This window comes from Papaver somniferum, chromosome 11 (assembly GCF_003573695.1).
Source record: "Papaver somniferum cultivar HN1 chromosome 11, ASM357369v1, whole genome shotgun sequence".
In the NCBI taxonomy this organism is placed as follows: Eukaryota; Viridiplantae; Streptophyta; class Magnoliopsida; order Ranunculales; family Papaveraceae; genus Papaver; species Papaver somniferum.
In genome coordinates, this window is record NC_039368.1 from 134,824,763 (window position 1) to 134,847,732 (window position 22,970).

Below are 22,970 nucleotides of genomic sequence, written 5' to 3' on the forward strand. Positions count from 1 at the left end.
AAAAGGTTCCAAAGCGCTAAGTCTGTTGGCAACTCATCAAAAAGTCTTATCGGGTGTTTTTTGTTTGGGTGCATCTTCTTGTAAATTGTTTCTTTTAGAGCTAGCACTATGGAGGGGTTCATCCCCTTCCTATCCCTCATTATCCCTTAAAAACACAAAAAAGCAAGTGATATGGTCTCCCAAATCCCTACTCATGTAGGGATATTCACAGGAATCCCTACATGGAGGATTATATCTGATCTCGCTTATAGCAAAGGGAAATCATACAGCTACTCAGTTGCCGTATTTTTTTACACTTTACGGCTACTCGGTAGCCGTAACATTTTTTCTGGTTTTTAAAGTTTTACCTTAAAACTTTCCATTTTCACTTTTTTTTTTTACTAAAACTCCTTTTTTACCTATTATATCTCCTTTTTACCTATTATATATTTTTTTACCCTAAAATATCTTTTTTTACCTCCATAAATAAATTCCCATAAAATAAAATGAAAAAAAAATACGGCTACTCAGTAGCCGTTTGACACTATGCATACGGCTACTTAGTAGACGTTGCATGTAGAGAAGGGAAAAGAGGGCACCATAGTGAGGTTGACTTCCTTGTGCTATCCCTTCCCTACATATGAGGGATAGGGAAGGGATGAGAGCCACCATAGCTCTTATACATTCGCAAAACTTCATTTATTAGAGCTAGCACTATGGTGGAGGGTATCCCTTCCCTATCCCCTATATGTAGGGAAGAGATGGCATATGGAAGGCAAGTTTGCAATGGAGGCGCCTCATCCTTTCCCTACATGAAACGGCTACTCAGTAGTCGTACAAATAGTGCAACACGGCAACTGAGTAGCCGTATAAGTCAACTCATTGACTTGACCGATACGACTACTCAGTAGCCGTATCATAGGGTTACGTCCTCAGAAGCGAGGTCGGCCTCCCCAGTTCTTCTTCTTCTTCCTTCTTCTTCTTCTCTATTTTGCTCCTCTCCACACCCCATTTTGATTTGAAGACCCTCTGGTGCGATTCAAGAGCTAAGATTTAATGGGTTTGTTCCTTAGTATACGGTGAAGCATTTTCCCATTTCAATTTCGTGTTTCATTAACTAAATATCCAAGGTGAGTGTTTTAAATTTTAGGGTTTAAATTTAATTTGAGTTTGATTATGATTAAATTGGAGATGTTAGGTTCATTAAAAAGCTTCCTTGTATGTTGTTTGACACATTGTTGATTGAATCAATGTGATCTTTGTTTATGAATGATTGTTTATATAGATATGGTATTATTATTCATAATTTTTGATTGATGGATGATTAAATGAATAGGTATTATATCTTGGGAAGATTGTTGGCGGAGAATTTGCATTTGGATGGATAATTTAGGATTGAATTATTATTTTGTTCTTCTTTGATACATTATTTTGTACAATATATATGCATATGCATTGTAGAATTTTAGAATAAAATAGATTGTTTTGTGATGATTTTGTGTCCATATGTGTTGTAGATGTACTCCGCTGATTTTTAACGAATTATGAATGAACATATTTCGATTTCTTCTAAAGAACATAGTGATCATAAACTGAAAATCCCAATCTCGACAAATGAGAAGCAGTTAGCTCTTAACCATCGAAGTAGTGTAAGCCAACTTCATGAAATGTATACCGCCGTTTGTTTATTTTCACATGCTAGACAACTTGTAGAAGACTGTGGGTTTAATATGAATTATCTGGCGATTGATACTCTGGAATTTTGGATATCATGAAATTATAGCTTTCATCAAATGTGAATGCTTCACCCTTTTCCTCAAAATAACGCGCTTTAACGACTTCGTGCTACAATAACACAAGGAAATATATTTATTGTTGTAATTTTCCAAACGCTTGTACAAAGCCGTCGAACACCAGCGTCCATTGTTCGTGGGCGGAGAGGTTTTGAATATCTTCATTAGGCAGAGTAGCAGCATTTACAAACGCTATGGTGATTGCAACATCTTCTTCGACGGTATACCTAACCATTACCATGTTATCTTAAGAAAGAAAAAAAAATTGGTGACACTTACTAACGCCAACTATTTTGAAGTGTATTTGTTGACGAAGATTATGACAAGTTATAATAGGCAATGAAAGTTGTCGTCGGAATTTAACCATTGGAAATTAGCCGTTACTAAATATCCGTTTTATAACAAAATATAATTCAAATTATCGTAATTAGAATATAAATTAATGATACTGACAAAAAAGGAAACTACATTACAGGAACTTAAATACGACTTTACTTTAAAAAACAACAACAATTAAACTAAGCTATTACAAATTGAACATATTATGTTGTTGCCTCTCCAACTGCCTCGCCAATATGGCATTCTGTTTTAGTTCAAAGTACTTTTTTGCATTTGGAGCCATCTTTTCGAGATCCAATTGCATTATTTCCCTTTTTTCTTTGTCTCGAGCAGCATCAATTTGTTGTTGTGTAGTCTCTAGCAACCTTTCCATAATTTGGTTTTGTTGTTGCTGACGAAGTGCTATTGTAGTTCTGGATTCTTTTAGATAATCAACAAGTTTACTTCCCGCGTCGCTCATCTGGGAGTCTTGCGAGGATGGTGTGGCGGGTCTACTTGTCCCGGCGACATTTTTATTCATTAGGGCTTTTTTTCCCGCTTTAGAAATGCGTTTATCTCCTGACGACGTTCCAGGTATTGTACTTGGGTTCGTACCAGGGGTATATCCTAATGGAAAAGGGATACCGCTAGACATTAGGATTTTCAAATTGATTTGCAAATGGAGTCTCGATGAATTGGCTTGTAGGTGGATTTTGAGAAAATGGGTTTGGAGAACTAAACGTATTAGGGAAAATTCCATGCATTTGAGATGATGGAGGATTAGAATCTTGGTCCATATCTTCAACTATACCCACTTGTACATCTTGAACATCTTTAAGCAGGTCGTACTCGACATCTCGCTCAAAGTGTTTTCCATGAATTTCAACATGTAAGCTTTTCGCAATTAACATCTACATCAATATAAACAAACCATAAATAAGATACACATAAATTAAACTATTTACCAACCACATATACAACAACTATAATGAAACATAGTTGAATAACATACCCGGTTAATAGAGTCCAAGCCCGGATTACTTATATTAGCTCTTGCAACACAATCGGAAAACTTATCCACTTCAGTTTTGATTCTGCTATACCGATTATGAATGCCTTTTACAGTACGTTCTTGTCTATTTCCACCACAAGCTTCCACAAACTTTCGGAAAAAGGATTTCCCAAAACTCTTCCTTATTTGGATAACTTTTATAACCGAGAGCAATGTGCTGAGTAAGAATGTGATGATCTTCCAAAGTACTAAATCCCGTTCTAGATTTCTTTTTTGGACGCTGAGTATCCGACATTATTGAGCAAAAAAAAATTTAAATCTATTACTTAAACAAAAAATAAATTGGAAATTAGTAATGAAGAAATCAATTGATGTAAAAGAAGAAGAAATTGATTTGGTGTGGTATGAGTAGAGAATTAGAGTGGTATTTATAGAGGATTTTAGGATCCGACAGTGGAGAACATAGAGCCGTCATTAACGATGGATGGCTAGGATCGGGTGTGAGAGAGGTGTGAACGAGAAAAGGTCAAACAAATAATTTTCCGAAACGGCTACTCAATATCCGTAAAGCGTAAATATATACCGCTACTCAGTAGTCGTGTGATTTCCCTTTTCTTTAGGCGGGATTAAATGTGATCCTCTATCTAGAGAAGGGATATCCCTTATATGTGGGGATTTGGGAGACCATAGGGATTGGGTTTTGGTGTTTTTAAGGGAAATGGAGGGATAGGGAGGGGATAAACCCCTCCATAGTGGTAGCTCTTAGAGGTACAAGATTATTTTGTGCCGGCTCCAAAGACAGTTTCCTCAATACCATTTCGCAAAACTTTCTTGATAAATTGGAATTTAAGAATTCACCAAGAACTAGGTAGAACAGTAAGTAGACTCAATAGACACAAACTGATCTCCATTTATTATCTACATCTCAGAAGAAATCATACAAATTCTATAAACACGATTGAACAAATTTGCAAGATGGAAATAAAGAAGACACTTTTATAATATAAATTTAATTTTATTTATAACGTGGTATTCTTACAAATTCAAAGCAGAAATTGGTCAGGATAATGAATTGAATGATAATCGGCTTGGACAGTAAATGGGTGAATGGTATAAAATCAGATCAGCTGATACTCCTCACGGAGAAGTCCCTCAAGAAAAAAAGAAATGATTATCCGTCAGACCCAAAGTGATCACCTCTTCACTATAGGAGATCAAATCAATGATCAAACTAGTTTACTAGGAGAAGCGAAACCACCCACGATAAGAAATTAAATTAACATCACGAGAGGAGAAATCATAGCGCAAAAATAGCTGCTTGTTGTTGAACCCCACCGCTTTCTTCAGCCATGATTTCTTGCCGTCGATGAGAATCGGGGAGCGGAGAACTGTTGTTGATTGATTCGAGGGTTAGGGTTTGGTTTCTCCACACAGACGGAGGCGGCACAACTTTGAATCATGACCTAGGAGAAAGCTTTGCTCGGATTTATATAGGTGAGAATCGTGAGATATCTGCCCTTTAGTTTTAGGGTTTCGCGTTGGGCTTTTTACAAAAATAGGCCTATTTTTTTGTGCTTTTCAAAGCTAGGTGTGTATTTTTATTTATTGCAAAATTAGGCAAGTTTTGACCAAAAGTGATGGATGGAAAGTTAGCATCGTTAGCTGTAACTAAAAAGACCTAATACTCCTTTGAATCGCTGATTTAATTATGTATTACTGATTTAACTCGGGTAAATCATCGTGGACTCTGTACACATGGACTCGGGTATGCTAGGTAGATTTTGTACACGTCACCAACTTCATATCCACATCAGCAACAGCGACACAACTCAACCTTCACTGATCCATTAATCATAACCATGAGAACTGTTGGCAACCACCACCCAATACCTGTTTGATATCAACAACATGACCACATAAATTCAGCCTCAAAGCCATCTTCATCTTGCACACAGACTCAATCCAAATCCAATTTCCGGTAGCTTCACATACACTAACCCAAAACACCAGCGACTATCATGCTGCACAATCATCAATTCATGCCTGCAGCACCAGACCAAGGCATACAACCACCATTTTTCCTGTCTTAAATCACCACCAAGATTAACCACAAACATCTTCTACTGCAATTACAACCTGCAGTTCCACACAAACCATTCTGCACGTTCCCGGACTTTGTAAACTCATCTTCAAAACCATGTCTTAGCTAACCACAACTCAAATCCCAGTTATAACACTCAGGTTTTATATTCCATTTCTTCCTTGCTTGCAGAACCATCACAGGAAACCATTGCATTTATTCAAATACAACTATCATTTTTATTCTACTTTAACTATCGACTGGTGGAGCTGAGTAAGTGGTTGGCATCAATAAAACATAAAGTATGAATTAAGAAGAAATGTAGTATGGAACATCAAATGCAAATGAGCAAGTATCAACACAATTTCAGTATTTCTTTACCTAGGAGAGTTCAAGTGGGATACATATCACATATCATCCTTGTATGGCGCCCGAACAAAGCTCAAGAGAAGCAACTCCTAAAATGGATTTATGACTGCACTTCCAATCCTTGGTACACATTCAAATTGATTCATGGGGACAACACAGTCTTCAATCTCTACCAGCTGCAACAGCTCAACCAACTATCACCACTGCACATTCAATCAGCCAACTCAAATTGAGCACAAAACATCAACAAACTGTTGCTTCTTCTTCTTACAAATTTTTCCGTCCATTTTTCCGTTATTGTAATTTCATTTCTCAATTGATATCAAGAACTCAATTTCATTTTTCAGCCAACATAATGTTGCTTTCGCCGCTGTCAATTTCCTCTTGTACAGTAAGAACCCTCAAATTGGCTTGAATCTCAATGCCAAATAATTAAACATCACAGATCGAGCTCAACATCATCCATATACTGTCTCAGGAACTTCAGATTAGACGGTTCACAGTCGAAATGGGTAAATAAGAAGATTAAACTTATCCAATCGATTGACATCAACAACTCCATTTTCTCATCACAATCAAACCGTTGAATCTCCGAAAATCATTTCAATTTCATCTCGACTGCAGATAACCACACAACCCTAATTTCTTTGTAACATCTCCAATTAGAGTCAGTTTGCAAATTCGACCGAAACCCAACTCAAATCCACCATCAACTGCTTATATTTCATCACCATCTCTCAAATCAAATGAAACTCATCCCTTCCTCAGCTCGCACCCACAATCAAAACCCCTTTCTCAGCTCGTCTTAAACATCCGCCACCCTTTCTGCAGCTACCACTATCTTTCTCTGAAATCATCTCAAACCCTAGCTTCTCTACGTTAACAATCAATCAAAAAATTAAAATTGATTTAGATGAACTCGAGAGAACCCGAGAGAAGAAGGAAGAAGAAAATAAGAATCGGTCCATCTCTCTTCTGCTATTAGAGGGCATCTAAGTATCTAGACCGTCCAATTTCTCTGCGATCTGGATATCTCAGATTACTGGTTCCGAGATAGACACGTGTAGAGTTAATTCCTATGGACGTCCATCATAGCCGTTCAATTAGGTTTTCAGATGGACAAACGTGGGCGAGATTTACACGCGTACAAAAAGGGTAATCTAGTAATCTTAATTCCTTCACGAGATCTCTCCATACGATTTTTGGCGAGATATTGACGAGTCAACGCGATAAATTGACCGAAATAGTTAAAGTGGATGGAATCCGTTTAACTTGCCTAGTCTAGCAATAAATAAAAAAACAGGCCTACAAACGAAAGTGAGGGTCCAAAACAGGCCTATTTCTTCATATAATCCTTTAGCTTTTTACCATTGATTTCAAATGTTGTATTTGATCTAACGGCTGTGACATCACTTGATACAAAAGGTTTAGGTTTTTCTTTCAAGGTGTCATCAACACTTGGTACTTAGGCCAAGCACAATGGTGAGCGATTCCGATTGGTATAGTTTATTCGTTGCGAAATCCTAATACTATGGTCTTTCGTGTCGCTTAAATGTAGCGATATCCCTTAGATATACTTTAAAGTTGATCATATCTAATGTACCTTGTAGGTGAGCGAAATCTCACGGAAACTCAGTATCCCTTTTTCAATTGGAAGAGATACTCAGTATTCGTTGACATTTCCACGGAAACTGAGTATCAATTGGTAAATAATAGTTGTTTTGACATTTTTTTTGTCACACTCATCTAATACCCAATCTTAAACATCATCATTGTCTCAACGACTTTTCTCCACCGTCGGATCCCAACGGTTAATTTTTTTTTCAAAAAATTCAAAAATGTCTATAAATACTATTTTTTCTTCTCAAATCACTCCAAATCAGCTTCTTGGAACATGATTCTTCCACTCATATCTCTCAAATTATCTTCTTAACTTTAAAATTTTCTTAATTTTTTCTTGTTAATCTCTTTTGTTTGTAGATAACAATGTCGCAATCTCAAACGGATAAATCTAAACCGAGAAAGAGACGGTGTTCGGGAAGACAAGCATATTGTTAATACGTTTTGTATCCTAGAAAATGAAGGGAGTTGTCCGGACTCCGGATAAGAATCTATTTTATGAAGAACTTTTTGAAAGTTTTCTACAAGATTGTAGTGGAATTCCATTTAATCGTACTATAAAAATAATTCTTAGTAGCTTTAGCATAATCAAGAAAGAAGTGGATAAATTTTCTGTATGGGTTGTAAGAGCCAATACAAATAATCCGTCCATGGATTCTAATAACGAGTGTGTTATCTAATCATGTTCACAACACTTGTTAATTTTTGTTTGTAAATAATGGCGAGAACTGAATGTTACAATATATATATATATATAAGAAAACTTTTACCCGCGATGAAGAATTTGAGATCCTTAAAGATATTAGAAATGTAATGAGGATGAAAATCGAGATATGGATCAAGTCAATATCCTATATATTTTCTAGTCAGTCCCCAACATCTCAAAATCCATCTTTAAGTTACCAAAAAGAAAAAAAAATTTTTTGCTGAAACTCCATTCGCAAATCAGTTTCCAAACTCTTTTAAAGTCCCTTACGATATCCTTTTTCAACAAGGATGTCCCCCAAGTACCAACCGAACTACAATACCTGGATCGTAGTTTGGTGGATTTAGCAACGATAATACTGGACTTGATAACCGCCGGTCAAAAGCTGCTCTAGAAAGAAAATGACCAATAAAAAGGCCTCTCGACCAAGCACACCCGCTACACCTTCATCACTGGTTTTCCAAATGAGCGATGGGGCAGTAAAGTTGTTGATTATCTAAAAGAATCCTTTTTGAATAGCACACCTCAGAACCAACAACAAAACGTAATTATGGAAAGGTTGCTAATAACAACACAACAATAAATTGCACAAAATCAAGAGAGGGAAGAAAGGGAATTAACGCAAATGGATCTCAGTACGTTGGGACCCAATGAAATGCTATACTTTGATCTAAAACAGAAAGACATTTTGACTAAACATATGGATAGGCATCAACCTCCCCTATCATCATCTTCATCACAACAATTTTCCTCTATTTAAGTTATTGAGGTTAGGGTTAGATTTGAATTTTAAACTAGGTTAGTTTCATTATTTTTATTTAAGGAATGTTGTGCTTCAGTTTCAGTTTTTATTTGAGTAATGTTCTGGTCTAATTTTTGTGTTTATTTAAGTGATGTCAAAATGTAGTTTCTCTTTTTCTAAGTAAGATAAAAGTTTTTATTTTTTGTTCCGATAATTTGAATTCAATCTTGAAAACACTCTCAATTATTTTTCTAGTGCAAGAATAGCGGCTTGTTGTTGAACCACCACCCACCACTTGCTTCTGTCACGATTTCATTGTCGTCGATATGATTTGAGGGTTACGATTTTCTTTTTTTCTAAACAGATGAGAGGCGGCACAACTATGAATCATGACCTAGTAGAAAACTACACTTGCATTTATGATGGTCAAATAAATGCCTGTTTTATCTAGGGTTTAACTTTTTACCACTGATTTCAAGCTTTGGTATCTGATCCAACGGCTGGTTCATGAATTCAACTGACCATATTTGCTGACCTACATTAGTATTAATATAGGATTGTGATACCACTTGATACAATGGAGAAACTTATAAGATTTTAGAATTTTCTTCCATTGTAGATCAATAGTTGAAGTTGACCATGGGCAGGCTTCTAAACCAATTTTCTTTTTCTATATGGGTTCCAAATCCCATATTTACAATTGAGATTTTTTTCGAAAAGGACTTAAAAAATCGTTCAATTCCGGTATATGGTCAACGTACTACTGAATTCCAAAAACATCATACATGATCAAAAGGGCAATATATGACCCAAAAAATGACGCCCATGTCCCTATACACGACTACACGATGAATATAGTGGGAGCATTTTTTGGAGTGCACTAATAGTGCGTTCGAAATATTGACCAGTCGACTGGACTCATGTTCATGGTCAACATCACTCGACACTATTTAGTCAACGGTCAACATTACAATTTTTGAGTGTCTAGTAGAGTGCACCCCAGTACTGGGGTCAGTCAAATGGAATAGTCAACCGTCAATGGTACGTTTGTGGGATTCAATGAGTCATCGTTTGACCAAAATAATTGCTAAAAGTCTATTTTTGAGGGTAAAAAAAGTATAAAACGGTTGCTAAAAGTCCAAAATGTTATTTTTGAAATATCCGATCGGAAACAGTAAGAGCGAGAATTTCACCCTTTTTTTAAGTCATGTTCCGTAAACAACTCTTTAAAAAATTTCCTAGCCTGACCTTCCGAGAATATCTTTTTGTCTACCCATGACTAGAATCCTAGCTCTGCTCCTACTAGTGGGAAATTGATTAACCAACAACAGATTAATTGTGCAATTTGGAGGTTCAGAAAAATTAATATTACTGTGTCTTTTCTATTTGTCCTCCCAAATATTCACCTTCTTACCATTATCAATTTTCCATAAACTATTACATATGTGAAGTGCAATTAAAATGGTCGGTATTCTCAAGGAAATGGTTCTTAACAAACAATACATGTATATTTCTCAGTTTTTGTTTGTCATCACTTGAGACAAAAAAAAGAAAAGAAAAAGAAAACATTTTTATTCCAAAAATGTTTGTCGGATCACGACGGTTATATTTCATAATTCAAAAATATTTATAAATACAGACTTATTTTTCTTCTCAAATCACTCCAAATGATCTTCTTACAACTTGATTTTTCCACTCAAATCTTTCAGATTATCTTCTTAACTTTAAAAGTTTCTTAATTTTTTTTTGTTCATTACTTTTGTTAGAAGACATCAATGTTGCAATCCCAACCGAATAAATTTAAACGGAGAAAGAGATACGGTGTTCTGGAAGACAAGCATATTGTTTCTATTTTTTGTACTCTAGAGAATGAAGGGAGTTGTGAATGGGATGGGAATCGATTGAGAAACAAAAATGGTCGGCATTTCTTAAATTACAGAGAGTGAGCGAGTTAAGTGAAGCAGAAGAAGAAGTGGAGTTATGAAACGTGGGATTATCTTCAAATTTGTAGAAAATACGTATCCGATACGCAACATGTGTAACTTTTTATCTCATCTCGTACCCGATAATACAAGAACGTTTTCTTGTATATCTTATTCACACCGCAATGGACGACGTTTTTTTATTTTTGTTTTTTGAAAGTAACCAATATATTAATAAGAAGAAAACATTACATAGTTAAATGGGTAAATCATGAGATAACATCGGGAGGGGACATACTCATTCCTTACTTACACAGCCTTTCCTATCATACTTAGCTAAAACATCCGCCGCTCGGTTTTTGTTTCTATTAATATACATAATATTATTTTTTTGAAAACCTTGAAACCCCAATTTAAAGTCATTTACAATGGAAAACTTAGTCCAAGGCATATTGAGCCTGCATTATCGATCCAGCATTTGACTGCTCCAAACTGACCGCTTGGCTTGTACCAAATGAAGCTACAACCTACATGTAAAGAATGTTTAACCAACAAAAGCATCATTATATATTATATGATAATCAGCATTGACGGCAAGCATATCCCTAGTAAAATGAAACTCCTTAGCACAAGTAGAAATGTGAATTGTACGTTGAGAACAGTTTTTATACAATGCTTGAGTTTGATTCGCAGATGCTAGCAACATCTTTACACTATTGAGAGGATTCTGCAATGCTTTCAATGCTAAACTTACATCTAGCCTAGTGCGGAAAACCTTACCTTAGGAATAAGAGCAAGAAATGTTGTGTTAATCTACTTATGGATGTGCCTAGTGTCAGGGACGGACCAACAGCTGGGCTAAAGGGGCTATAGTCAGGGTAGTTTTTCCAGGAAACCTATTTTGAGGCATACTCACTTTTTTTGAGGCATACTCATCCATTATATTATCTAGAGTGGGTTTATAAGGGGTGTCTAAAGGTAGTGTAATTACCTATATATCCCTAAATAATTTCAATTTGTCATAATTCCCTTATCCTCAAAAACCTAAAATTAAAAATCAAAATAAACTTTAAACTTAAACATCTAGGACTCCAATTCAATAAAGAAATTAATCAAACAAAGGAAACACGAATCGAAGTGAGCGATGTTGGAATGCGAAATCCAAATCTCAATTGCTCTTAGATGTATTTTAGAATGTATGCGTAACAAACCCATCTTGTTTTTGATTGATTTTATTTTGTTTGGTCGGTAGAATATGATTTCAAAGATGAAATTAGGGTTTTCAGAAGATTAGTTCGGCTGATCTTGCACTGTCAATTTTGAGCCGAACTTAGTGTATGATTTAGATAAACACTATGTTCGGCTAATGCGACTTTACAATATTTCCAGCCGAACCTCAATTTTCCAGCCGAACCTCAATTTTTCAAGCCGAACCTAGTGGATGATTCAGTTTCTGAGTGAAGTTTAGCTGATAACTTTTGAGCCGAACCTCTGTTTTTTTGAAATTATACCTAGGTTCGGCTGACAAGTTATCAACCGAACCTAGGTTTAATTTCAAAAAAACAGAGGTTCGGCTCAAAAGTTATCAGCCGAACTGTTCATCTGGTCAGCAGATCTGGGTTTTAAAAATTCAATTTTCTGGAAGATTCATCTTATAAAAGGAAATTAAACCTCGATAGAAGTTTACCTCTGATTTGAATCACACATTTTGGTCACTTCTAATCACTAAAATCTCAAAAGTCAAAACCCAAGCTTTTTTCTTCACTTCTTCTTCTTCTTCCTCTCAAAAATCCCAACTCTTTCACATAAATTTGATTTTTCTACTAATTCACCACTAATAATTTAATGTTTAATCAACCTTTAAAATTCATAATTAATCAATTCTAATCATAGTCATTTACACTAATTATATAAGGGTAGTTATGCCATTATCAAAAATGGTGGATGAGGGGTGATGTTGTTTTTTATTTAGTGACCCTATTTTGGCATTATTTAGTATGCCTCAAAAAAATCTAGTATGCCTCAAAATAGGTTTCTTTTCGGGTCTACAAGCCAAAGAAAAAAAAATTACTACTCGACCAAGACTTCTAGCACGGCCCTTAGAAGGAAAATTATCCTTCCTGGGTCCGTCCCTGCCTAGTGCGGAAAAAATGTTGAACCATTTAAGTAACATATTTCCCAACAATCTGACTGTTGAAAATATTTTAGATTAAAACCATCGAGTTCAGGGGAACCGTCCGACGCCATAGACTGTACCACTTCATGGACTTCACAGGAGGTAGGAATTTACATAAGACCAGGGTCAAAGTTGCTCAGTGTTACTGGCGCTAAGTCTATTGGCGATTCATTTTTAGATTGAAATTTCTTGGGTGTAAATTTAAATTTAATTTTATTCATATGGTGGTGCTCTTACACATTTACTTTTCTATGTTCGTATAAGTACCAACTCTGATTCCCCTTTCCTTTCTCTTCCAAGGAGAATTGGATCAGGGATTCCAACAGAAAATTGAGATCCAGCTGATATCCCTAATCTAGAAGAGAGACATGATTAAACATCTGAAAAATGATCTCTTTTTCACTTGCCGGAGCAAATCAATCGCCAAACTAGTCTACTAAGAGAAGCCACGGAACCATTGGCGGAAAATAACAATGGCGTCGGTGATGGTCCTGTTTTGGTGGAAATGTAACAATGGCTTTCCCATTTAACATTCAACTTGTCTTTCAGGATGGCCGTGGGGAAGCAATAGTGAATGAATTTGTACCATCTGGTCTGATGCCTTACCGTTTTTAATTATAAGGAGGGGTCCAGATCGTCTGTGCCACTGTTTGGGTGTGCCCTATGTACCACACCAATAGAATGACGCCACATATTTCCTCCCATTAACGATAACTAACTAACTAACTAACTAAATTTTCTATATATAACATCAGTCATTTAGGAAAGATAATCAATTATGGACTAAAAAAGAGATTACCAGTTAATGAGAGGAATGATGTGGCGTGTTTCTATTGGTATGGCACATAGGGCACACCCAAGCAATGGCACAGACGATCTCGACCCAACACTTTCACTACCCCTGATTAAACCGTTCCTCTATATAATTAACTAGTGTCCCAGTTACGAGCATGAATGCGTAAATGATTAACCAACACCAGATCGGCGGGGCAATTTGGAGATTTGAAAAGATTAACGTTACTTCTCTTATTCATATTCACCTTCTTGCTATTACCAATTTTAATAATCTTATTAGGCAGGGGCAATAATTTATTATCTACATCTTCAAACAAGAATTCAGCCAAATTCCATAAACATCGAATGAACAAGATATAAAATTAAGAAGATACTTTAAAATTAAAATTTAATTCTATTCATACACTGGTCAGGATAATAATGAATTGAATGATAATCGGGTTGAACAGGAGAGGGTATATATGAAATCAGATCCAGCTCAAGGAAGACAGACATGATTATGTTTCAGATCAGAAGTAATCTCCTCGCCCCCCAAGATGAGCATCTGGAACAGGAACTAGTTTACTAAGAGAAGCCACACAACCACTGGTTAAGCTTCAAATAAACATTTTGAGAGGAGAAATCATAGTGCCAGAATAGCTGCTGCTGATTATTAACCCACCACTTGCTTCTGCCATGGTTTTGTTGCCGGCCGCGGATGAGAATGAGGAAGTGAGAACAGTGGTTGTTAGGGTTTGCTGTCTCTGCACAGACGGTGGCGGCACAGCTTAGAATCATGACCTAATATAGAAAAAGCTATACTCGGATATATAAAGGTCAGATATGTGCCCGTTTATTTTAGGGTTTAACTGTTCACCGTTGATTTCAAATTATGTTGTCTGATCGAACGGATGATTTATATACCTAATTGACCGTAATAACTGACCAACATTTGTTTTAATATACGGCTGTGATCATATATCCACTTATACAAGTGTTGAAATTTGAAGGATTCCGATGTGATATCAACATTTGCCATGGACATTGGCTCGTTTACTATATGGGTTTGAGTTTATAACACCTGCAAATGCACCCATTGATATGACATGAAGTGCAAGACTAAAGTAATATCAAGGCCACTCGACGACATGGCTTGCTTCCAAACTATATTGATGAAATACTATGATAAAATGAGTACTCTCCATGTTGCATTTTTGGTGAGCAAGAGCATCCCATTGCACATGGAAATCAGTTTGCCTGACTTTTAATGGTTTATTGTCTCTATACGAGAGTTTTTAATCCTGGCATTTTTAGGGGCGATCCCGAAAGAATTAGGGGCGACACAAAAAGACAAAATGTAGCCATCCCTTATCTCCCGTTTTTTTTTAATGGCCAAACTACCCTTTATAATCGGTAGATAACTTCACAATCGGGAAGTTAATCCACAATCAGGAGTCAATTTAGTTTATATAACTTCCGAATATAAAGTATCCCCAAAATAAAATCCTCTATCTTTTGAATTTTGATTATCCTATAATCGGTAGTAAAAAAAATTATCTTCACTCCCGATTAAAGTAGACCTTTGGCTAAAATGCGACCATAATCGGTAGTGAATTTAGTTTATTTAACTCCCGAATATAGAGTTGCCCCAAAATGTGATTTTGCAAAAATCCTCAATTTTTTGAATTTTGGTTGAGCCTATAACCGGTAGTAAATGAAGGTATCCTGACTTCCGATTATACAGTGGCTCTCTTTGCAAATATCCTATTATAATCGACAGTCAAGGTAGTTCATATAACTACCGAATATAGAGTTGCCCCAAAATGTGATTTTGCAAAAATCCTCAATTTTTTGAATTTTGGTTGAGCCTATAATCGGTAGTAAATGAAGTTATCCTGACTTCCGATTATACAGTAGATCTCTTTACCGAAATCCTACCATAATCGGTAGTCAAGATAGTTTATATAACTACCGAATATAGAGTTGCCCCAAAATGTGATTTTGCAAAAATCCTCAATTTTTTGAATTTTGGTTGAGCCTATAATCGGTAGTAAATGAAGTTATCATGACTTCTGATTATACAGTGACTCTCTTTGCAAATATCCTACCATAATCGGTAGTCAAGGTAGTTCATATAACTACCGAATATAGAGTTGCCCCAAAATGTGATTTTGCAAAAATCCTCAATTTTTTGAATTTTGGTTGAGCCTATAATCGGTAGTAAGTGAATTTATCCTGACTTCCGATTATACAGTAGATCTCTTTACCGAAATGCTACCATAATCGGTAGTCAAGATAGTTCATATAACTACCGAATATAGAGTTGCCCCAAAATGTGATTTTGCAAAAATCATCTAATTTTTTGAACTTTGGTTGAGCCTATAATCGGTAGTAAATGAGGTAAAATTATGACTTTCGATTGTACGGTGGCTCTCTTTGCAAATATTCAATCATATTCGGTAGTCAAAATAGTTTATATAACTACCGAATACAGAGTAGCCCCAAATAAGATTTTACAAAACTCCTTTTTTTTGGAATTTTGATTGAGCCTATAATCGGTAGTAAATGAGTTTATCGTTGGTTTCAAGTAAAATCTCGACATCAACTAGTGGTATTTCTTGTTGGGAGATTATTGCAGACACAAGACAGTTGATCAATAAATATTCCTCCTTCATTATTCGCTCTGGTAACAAAGTTTCTTTTTGGTTTGATAACTGGTCTGGAGACGAAGCTTTATATTTAGCTTTTCCAAATATTTTCTGTTTGGTACAGGATAAATTCTTGAGTATTGCCTTGCATATTTCTCCTGATGGTAATTGGATCTTTGATTTTAAAAGAAGATTGATAAACTCAGAAGCAAACCAGTTTGCTAACCTCCTGGTACGTATTGGTGTCTCCCCTCCTCAACTTAATGATCAGTTTGACACTATAAGATGGTCTTTGGGAAATAATGGTGTGTTTTCTGTAAAAAGTTTATATGCCAAACTTATCGAAGCCGATGGAGTAGCTGATTTTCCAAAATATTTCATATAGAACAAGATAGTTCCTCCTAATATTACTTTCCTCTTATGGTGTGTGGTTCATGGTAAGCTTAATACTCTTGATCTTCTTAATCGTAAGGGCTTAAATCTAGATAATTGTTGCATTATGTGTGGTAATGAAGCAGAATCCGTATCTCATCTCCTTATCCATTGGAAAGTAGCTTTCAAAGTTTGGTCTTCTATTACTCCTTCTAACTGGGCATGGACTTTTCCGGAGTCTGTTTATGATCTTGCGAAATGCTGGAACAATGCCTTTGATGTAGGAAACAGTTTAGTTTGGAACTTAATCCCAGCAGCCGTGGTTTGGGTTTTATGGAGAGAAAGAAATGCTCGCATTTTCGAAAGAAAACATACTTTCAAAACAGACGATGATCTTTCTTTGGACGCTAAATCTTTAGTAATAGCTTGGGCAGCTGCTTTTGGGCATCATTTTGTAGTTTCAACTCACAGTTGGGAGTTGGCTTTTGGTTGATGTAATTTTTAGATTTTCTTTTCTTTTTCTTTGCTACATCTTGTAGCCATTTTGTCTCTCTAAGGTCAGACTCTATGACTGCAGTTTCTTACTTATTGAGACCAAACCCAAAACCTCATTGGGAATGCCACCATACATGGGAATCAATTAAGCGCCTGCGTGCAATGTTTTCTAGCTGCAAGATTCAACATGCCTACAGGGAAACAAATAGAGCAGCAGACCTAATTTCTGGCTCTCATCCAGACGGGGTCTTCTTACTTATTGATCCTAACACCTTCACGGAAGAATTGAAGAACATTGTCATTGAAGATGCCAGCAGAAAAGTGTATATTAGAGAGTAATTGGCTGTATGTTTTGGTCTGTTGTTTAGACCTTTTTGACAGTTTTGTTTCTTTTTACTTTTTTACTTTTCTTTCTTTGTAGGTTGGGGTCTCCTTAACTCCTCTCCTTTCCAACCAAAAAAAAAATAAAAAATAAAAAATTATTGTACAATGGAATGGTCAGGATTCTAAAGGAAATGGTTCTTTAACAAACAACACATATATTTCTCAGTTTTTATTTATTTCCAAATTATGAAAGTTTAAGGAAATGGCTTGATCCTGACTTACATGATTCTATGCACTAAAGTTTCATGCCCAAATGGAGTACTAATTATTGGTTTTACACATAGAGTTGCCCCAAAGTATAGAGTTGCCCCAAAATGTGATTTTGCAAAAATCCCCAATTTTTTGAATTTTGGTTGAGCCTATAATCGGTAGTAAATGAAGTTATCCTGACTTCCGATTATACAGTAGATCTCTTTACCGAAATCCTACCATAATCGGTAGTCAAAATAGTTCATATAACTCCCGAATATAGAGTTGCCCCAAAATGTGATTTTGCAAAAATCCTCAATTTTTTGAATTTTGGTTGAGCCTATAATCGGTAGTAAATGAGGTAAAATTCTGACTTTCGATTGTACGGTGGCTCTCTTTGCAAATATTCAATCATATTCGGTAGTCAAAATAGTTTATATAACTACCGAATACAGAGTAGCCCCAAAATAAGATTTTACAAAACTCCTTTTTTTTTGGAATTTTGATTGAGCCTATAATCGGTAGTAAATGAATTTATCGTTAACTTCCGATTAATAGTAGCCCCAAATACGCATTTAGCACAAATTTATATCAATCGGTAGTATCTTTGTGTTACTTAACTGCCGATTTAATATTAACAATCGGACACAAAATAACTTCCGATTACGGAAGGGCATTAACGTATTCTTCTCTTTTTTGGACATCCCTTAACCTTGATTATGGGTTGTGAATAAAAAAATCGTCCTTAATTCTTTCGGGATCTCCACTAAAAATGCGAGGTTTTTAATAGCAATTGTGTTGTCTTGTCAAATTATTTGGAAGCTCTAGGCGAGATATACAATTGATCCATAAGTTAATCCGTGAAATAAATTGGTATCAGCAGACTTACTGATTCAGTGTTTTGGGTCAAAGGAATAGTAACCGAATAAATAAGGGTTAAAAACAGATATAAGCCTCTTTTTTTCAAGTTTACAATCATAGGCCCTTTTTTCTTTTGAAAATTGCAAATCTAGTCCGGTTTTGACCGTTACAATGAAAAAATGCTAAACGGCAGTTATCCTCCTTTTTGTTGCTGTTAGGATTGGATAAAAAGACTTATCAGTCCTTGAAACCCTTCCAACTTACTGAGTTCCCATTTCACTCGACGAGGCTGCATATCGACTCGATTGTGACTGTGTAATACAGATCATCACATCAGCCACGTGTTTATTTGCTAACTCGGTTCGGTATCTCACATGTATGATTTTTGTTCACGTGGACTATGTAAACATCACCATCAGTCGACATGTGGCACTTCAACCTGCAATACCACTTCCCTTGCAAGCAACAACGGCGAGCTCGAATTTCATTCAGCCATATCCTCTCACTGCATTCCCTAGAACCCGTCACAGTATTGCAAGAACAACTCGTGTTCTAACACTTGGGACACATATCCACCTGCAATCCCTTCTCAGCTACTTCTTGTGCACCACCAGTAACAATTCCTCCATATTTTATTAAAACACTACCACTGCAAGCCACCAAGAGTTCCATTCAGTCCTCTAAACTCTTTCACCAAACAATTTCCTCTACCTCTTAACCTGAACTGCAAACATTATAGTTATCACCAGTGCTTGTAAACACAACCCAGAGCTCATAACGTCAATCTTATTTTCCTTCTTGTCTAAGTGCAGCAACAACATCAATTTTTTTTTTTTTTTTTTTTTTTGCAAATCCTTGTTTCTGCAGCAATAACTCATATTCCTAATTGCCACTGCAAACCCAAATCATCCAGCATTTCTTAATTTTCCATTGCATGACTGCAATCATTGCACATGTAGTTATCCATCCGCAACAGCATCAACTTACCACCACCAGACCAGCATCAACAACATCGCTTACTACCATTTTTCCTCATTCTCTAATCAACAACAATTCAGTTAAAAATATTATTAAAAAGCAAGACGGTTCAATCATTCAACTTGCACATTCCCTGCACCAGCACCATGCTGCAGCTGCAACAACTCCACTAATTCAACCACCTTGTAGCAACAACACCACTGCTTCTCATGATTTACAGTTTCATGTTCGTGACCACAACCAACAGTTCATCTGCATCTCCTCCAGAATCTTGTCTATGTGCATCAACAAAACTGTGGCCATTACTGCAACAACAAGCAATCCACAGCAAACCCAGCAAATCCTTCCTGCAATTTCTTCAGCTCAAATCACCCACACTCTATAACCTATACCCATTTGCAAATCTTTGACCAACAGACTCTTTACAGAGAATGGGGACCAAATCCTACGTATTTAATCTTCATCTCTTATTCTTCCTTGTAACTTACTGATTCATAACAACCTGCGCTCAAACCACTTATTTCGGTCTCTGATTCAACAAGGAAGGCATCTACACCACTTTAGCTTCAATTCCACAACTAACTCCATCTTCATACTGAAATCAATTCGTGCCCAACTCACCGAATAATTGGAGCATCTACTTTCTTCCATTTCTTCTCACTAATTGAATTTAAGTGGTACCCAAATCAAATCAAATGAATGAGTTTTTATGTTATTCAGAACCTTAAGAAACCATGATCATAAGTTGCAAACCAATTCAAACTCGATTAATCAAGTTTTTCGAATGGATTGAATGTACAATAGAAGAATAAACTTATCTTTCGAATGAATTGATTTTGATGATATTGAACCTTATGAAATCTTCTTCAAGAATAGTTGTAGTTGATGTCGATTTTAGGTTTCCATGTTCAATCTTGCTGCAAGTGCTAACTGGTATCCAAATTTAGGTTTGGATGAAGATTGAATCGAGTTTAGGTTAACTTATGTGAATTGACCTTCGCTGATGGACTAAACTGAGGGTACCTGAAGAAATTATTAAAGTTGATAACATGGAAAAGAAGTAGAAGAAGATAAAAAACCTAGATTTCTCTATCAAACTCAATAAATCGGAATCCTCTGATTAGATATGCATACAAGACTCAGTGAAAGGCTTTGTGAAGAAGAAGATAGTGAACTGGAAGATCGGTTTATTGGTGCCCGTTGATTATTTTCGAGATGAGCATCGACAAATAATTTGATTAATTGTGTTTATGACATGTGGCGACTTTCTATGCTATCTAATCTAACCCGTTGATTATTTCCGAGATTAGCACTAGTATCAGATCAAACACCAAAATGAGTACATGTGTATAGAGGGTAAATGGGTAATCTGCGCATCATTATCTCATCTCATCTCAGGAGAAATTGACTGAATGGACCGAGAAATTGACAAAAATAACTAATTTGGATGGAAAAATGAACGGAGGCCTAGATTTGCAAAGGGGAAAAAAACGAGCCTACGGTTGTCTATCGGGTATAAAACTAGGCCTATATCTGTTTATAATCCTATAAATAAGTTGCATTTTGGAATTCAAATTTGTTATATACGTGTAATAATAAGAGATCCAAGAATAGCCAATATAAATGCAGATCTAATATCCGTATTTTTCAATCAAATGTTAGTTACGCTCGGATTCCAAATCTCACAGCCCCTCTAAATCATAATGGTAATGAGTTAGTTTTTTTCTTTTCACACTCTTAATTAAATAGTAATTGGAAGAAAGTAATATTCCTTCCGCATCATTCAGCTGAATGTGTGTCATCCTTGAACCTTTTTATCACTCTTAACTAAATATAACACGAGACTGAGCATCAACCAAGTATAACAGAAACTCGAAAAACCAATTATTTTGATAAATTGCGCTCCTTGGAGGAGTAGATTCAAACACACCAAACAGATCTCTCGCTGACTTAAAGAGATTCAATAATACAGAATTAAGGGGACACTTTTTATAATTTAAATTTAATTTAATTTATACAATGGTTCTCTTACATCTTTAATTTAATTAAATTAATTCAACAACAGATCTGATATTGTGGTGTTTCCTGACAATCCTCACAATCATCCTGTAAAGCTTTTGCGTGTTCTGTCATATCAGGCCAGTAGAATCCTGCCCCCTGAATTTTTCTATGTAAGGGAATCGATAGGTTATGTCCGCATGAAGAGTTATGGATGTCTTGCAGTTTCTCCTTTGCCTCTATCAGACCCAGGCATCTGCATAGTGCACCCCCTGAGGATGTGAAGTATAGGCTACCTCCCAACAAAGTGTAAGGTCTCAGCATTTTCCAAGGCAAGGTGTGGGTTTCAGGTGATTTCATTAAGTCGAGTATGACTGGTCTTCGCCAGTCCTCTTCATCTTCCAGTATGAGGTCTTCGACCCAGGTAGAAGGCTCTTTTCGACTGATGACTGTCACCGTCTCTTCATCTCCGTCAGCCAGTTGGAGGCTAGATGCCAAAGTTGCTAGTGCGTCCGCGTGTTTATTCGACGTCCGTGGTTTATGCTTGATAGAAATGTGCGAAAAGTGCCGGGGTAATTTTTGGTCTTTATCTCTGTATATGGCTAGAGTTGGCTCTTTGACGTGGAATTCTCCTTCCATTTGATTAACGAGGAGTCTGGAATCTCCCACTACTTCAAGGTGCCGTATGCCTTTTGCCTCAGCAAGAGTTAGCCCACTGAGGAAGCTCTCGTATTCCGCTGCATTGTTGATGCATGGGTAATCTAGCTTGAAGGAGTGGGACGTACTTTCCCCTTGAGGATTGATAAACACGATCCCTGCTCCTCCATGTGTTCCATAAGATGATCCATCAAAGAACACTTGCCATGGGGCTTCCTCTGTTGCCATTGCAATTATATCTTCGAATAATAAAGTATTCGTATTATCCGACCCTGGAAAAGCTGTCAATAAGTCTGCTATGGCTTGCCCTCTTACTCCATGCGGTTTTAGTGGAATGAACGAAAATTCAAGTAATTGAAGTTCCCATTTGCCCATTCTGCCGTTCTGTATAGGTTTAGTAGTTAAGTATGCCACCGGGTTAGCCGCGGCGATGACGTACGTTTGATGAGCTAGGAGATAACTTTGGCGCAACCGTCGTGCAAGCATTATCTTTGTGGAGTTCTTTAGATTTTGTACGAACTAAGCTTCCAATTTTTTTTCCGAGTCAGTAACGTATGCTTCATTCATGTACTTGTTATCCATCTTTTTTGGTAATGTAAAATCTGGTGTGCCAGTAAGACTCAAATCACTTTGTCTTATTCCTACAAGTTGTAAGGAGTGTTTAAGATACCATTACACTCACTCTGATTGAACCATCAATCCTCAATTTTACTAGTATCTCAGTTACCAACGCGCGTCGCTGAGTAATTGATTAACCAACAATAGATCATTTGGGAAATTTGGAGACTTGAAAAGATTAATGTTACTTCTCTTATTCACTAGTGTCTTTCCCGTGCGTTGCATGGGATCAAATTGATTGATCTACATATTGATTTCATGAGTTGGTTAATGGAAAAT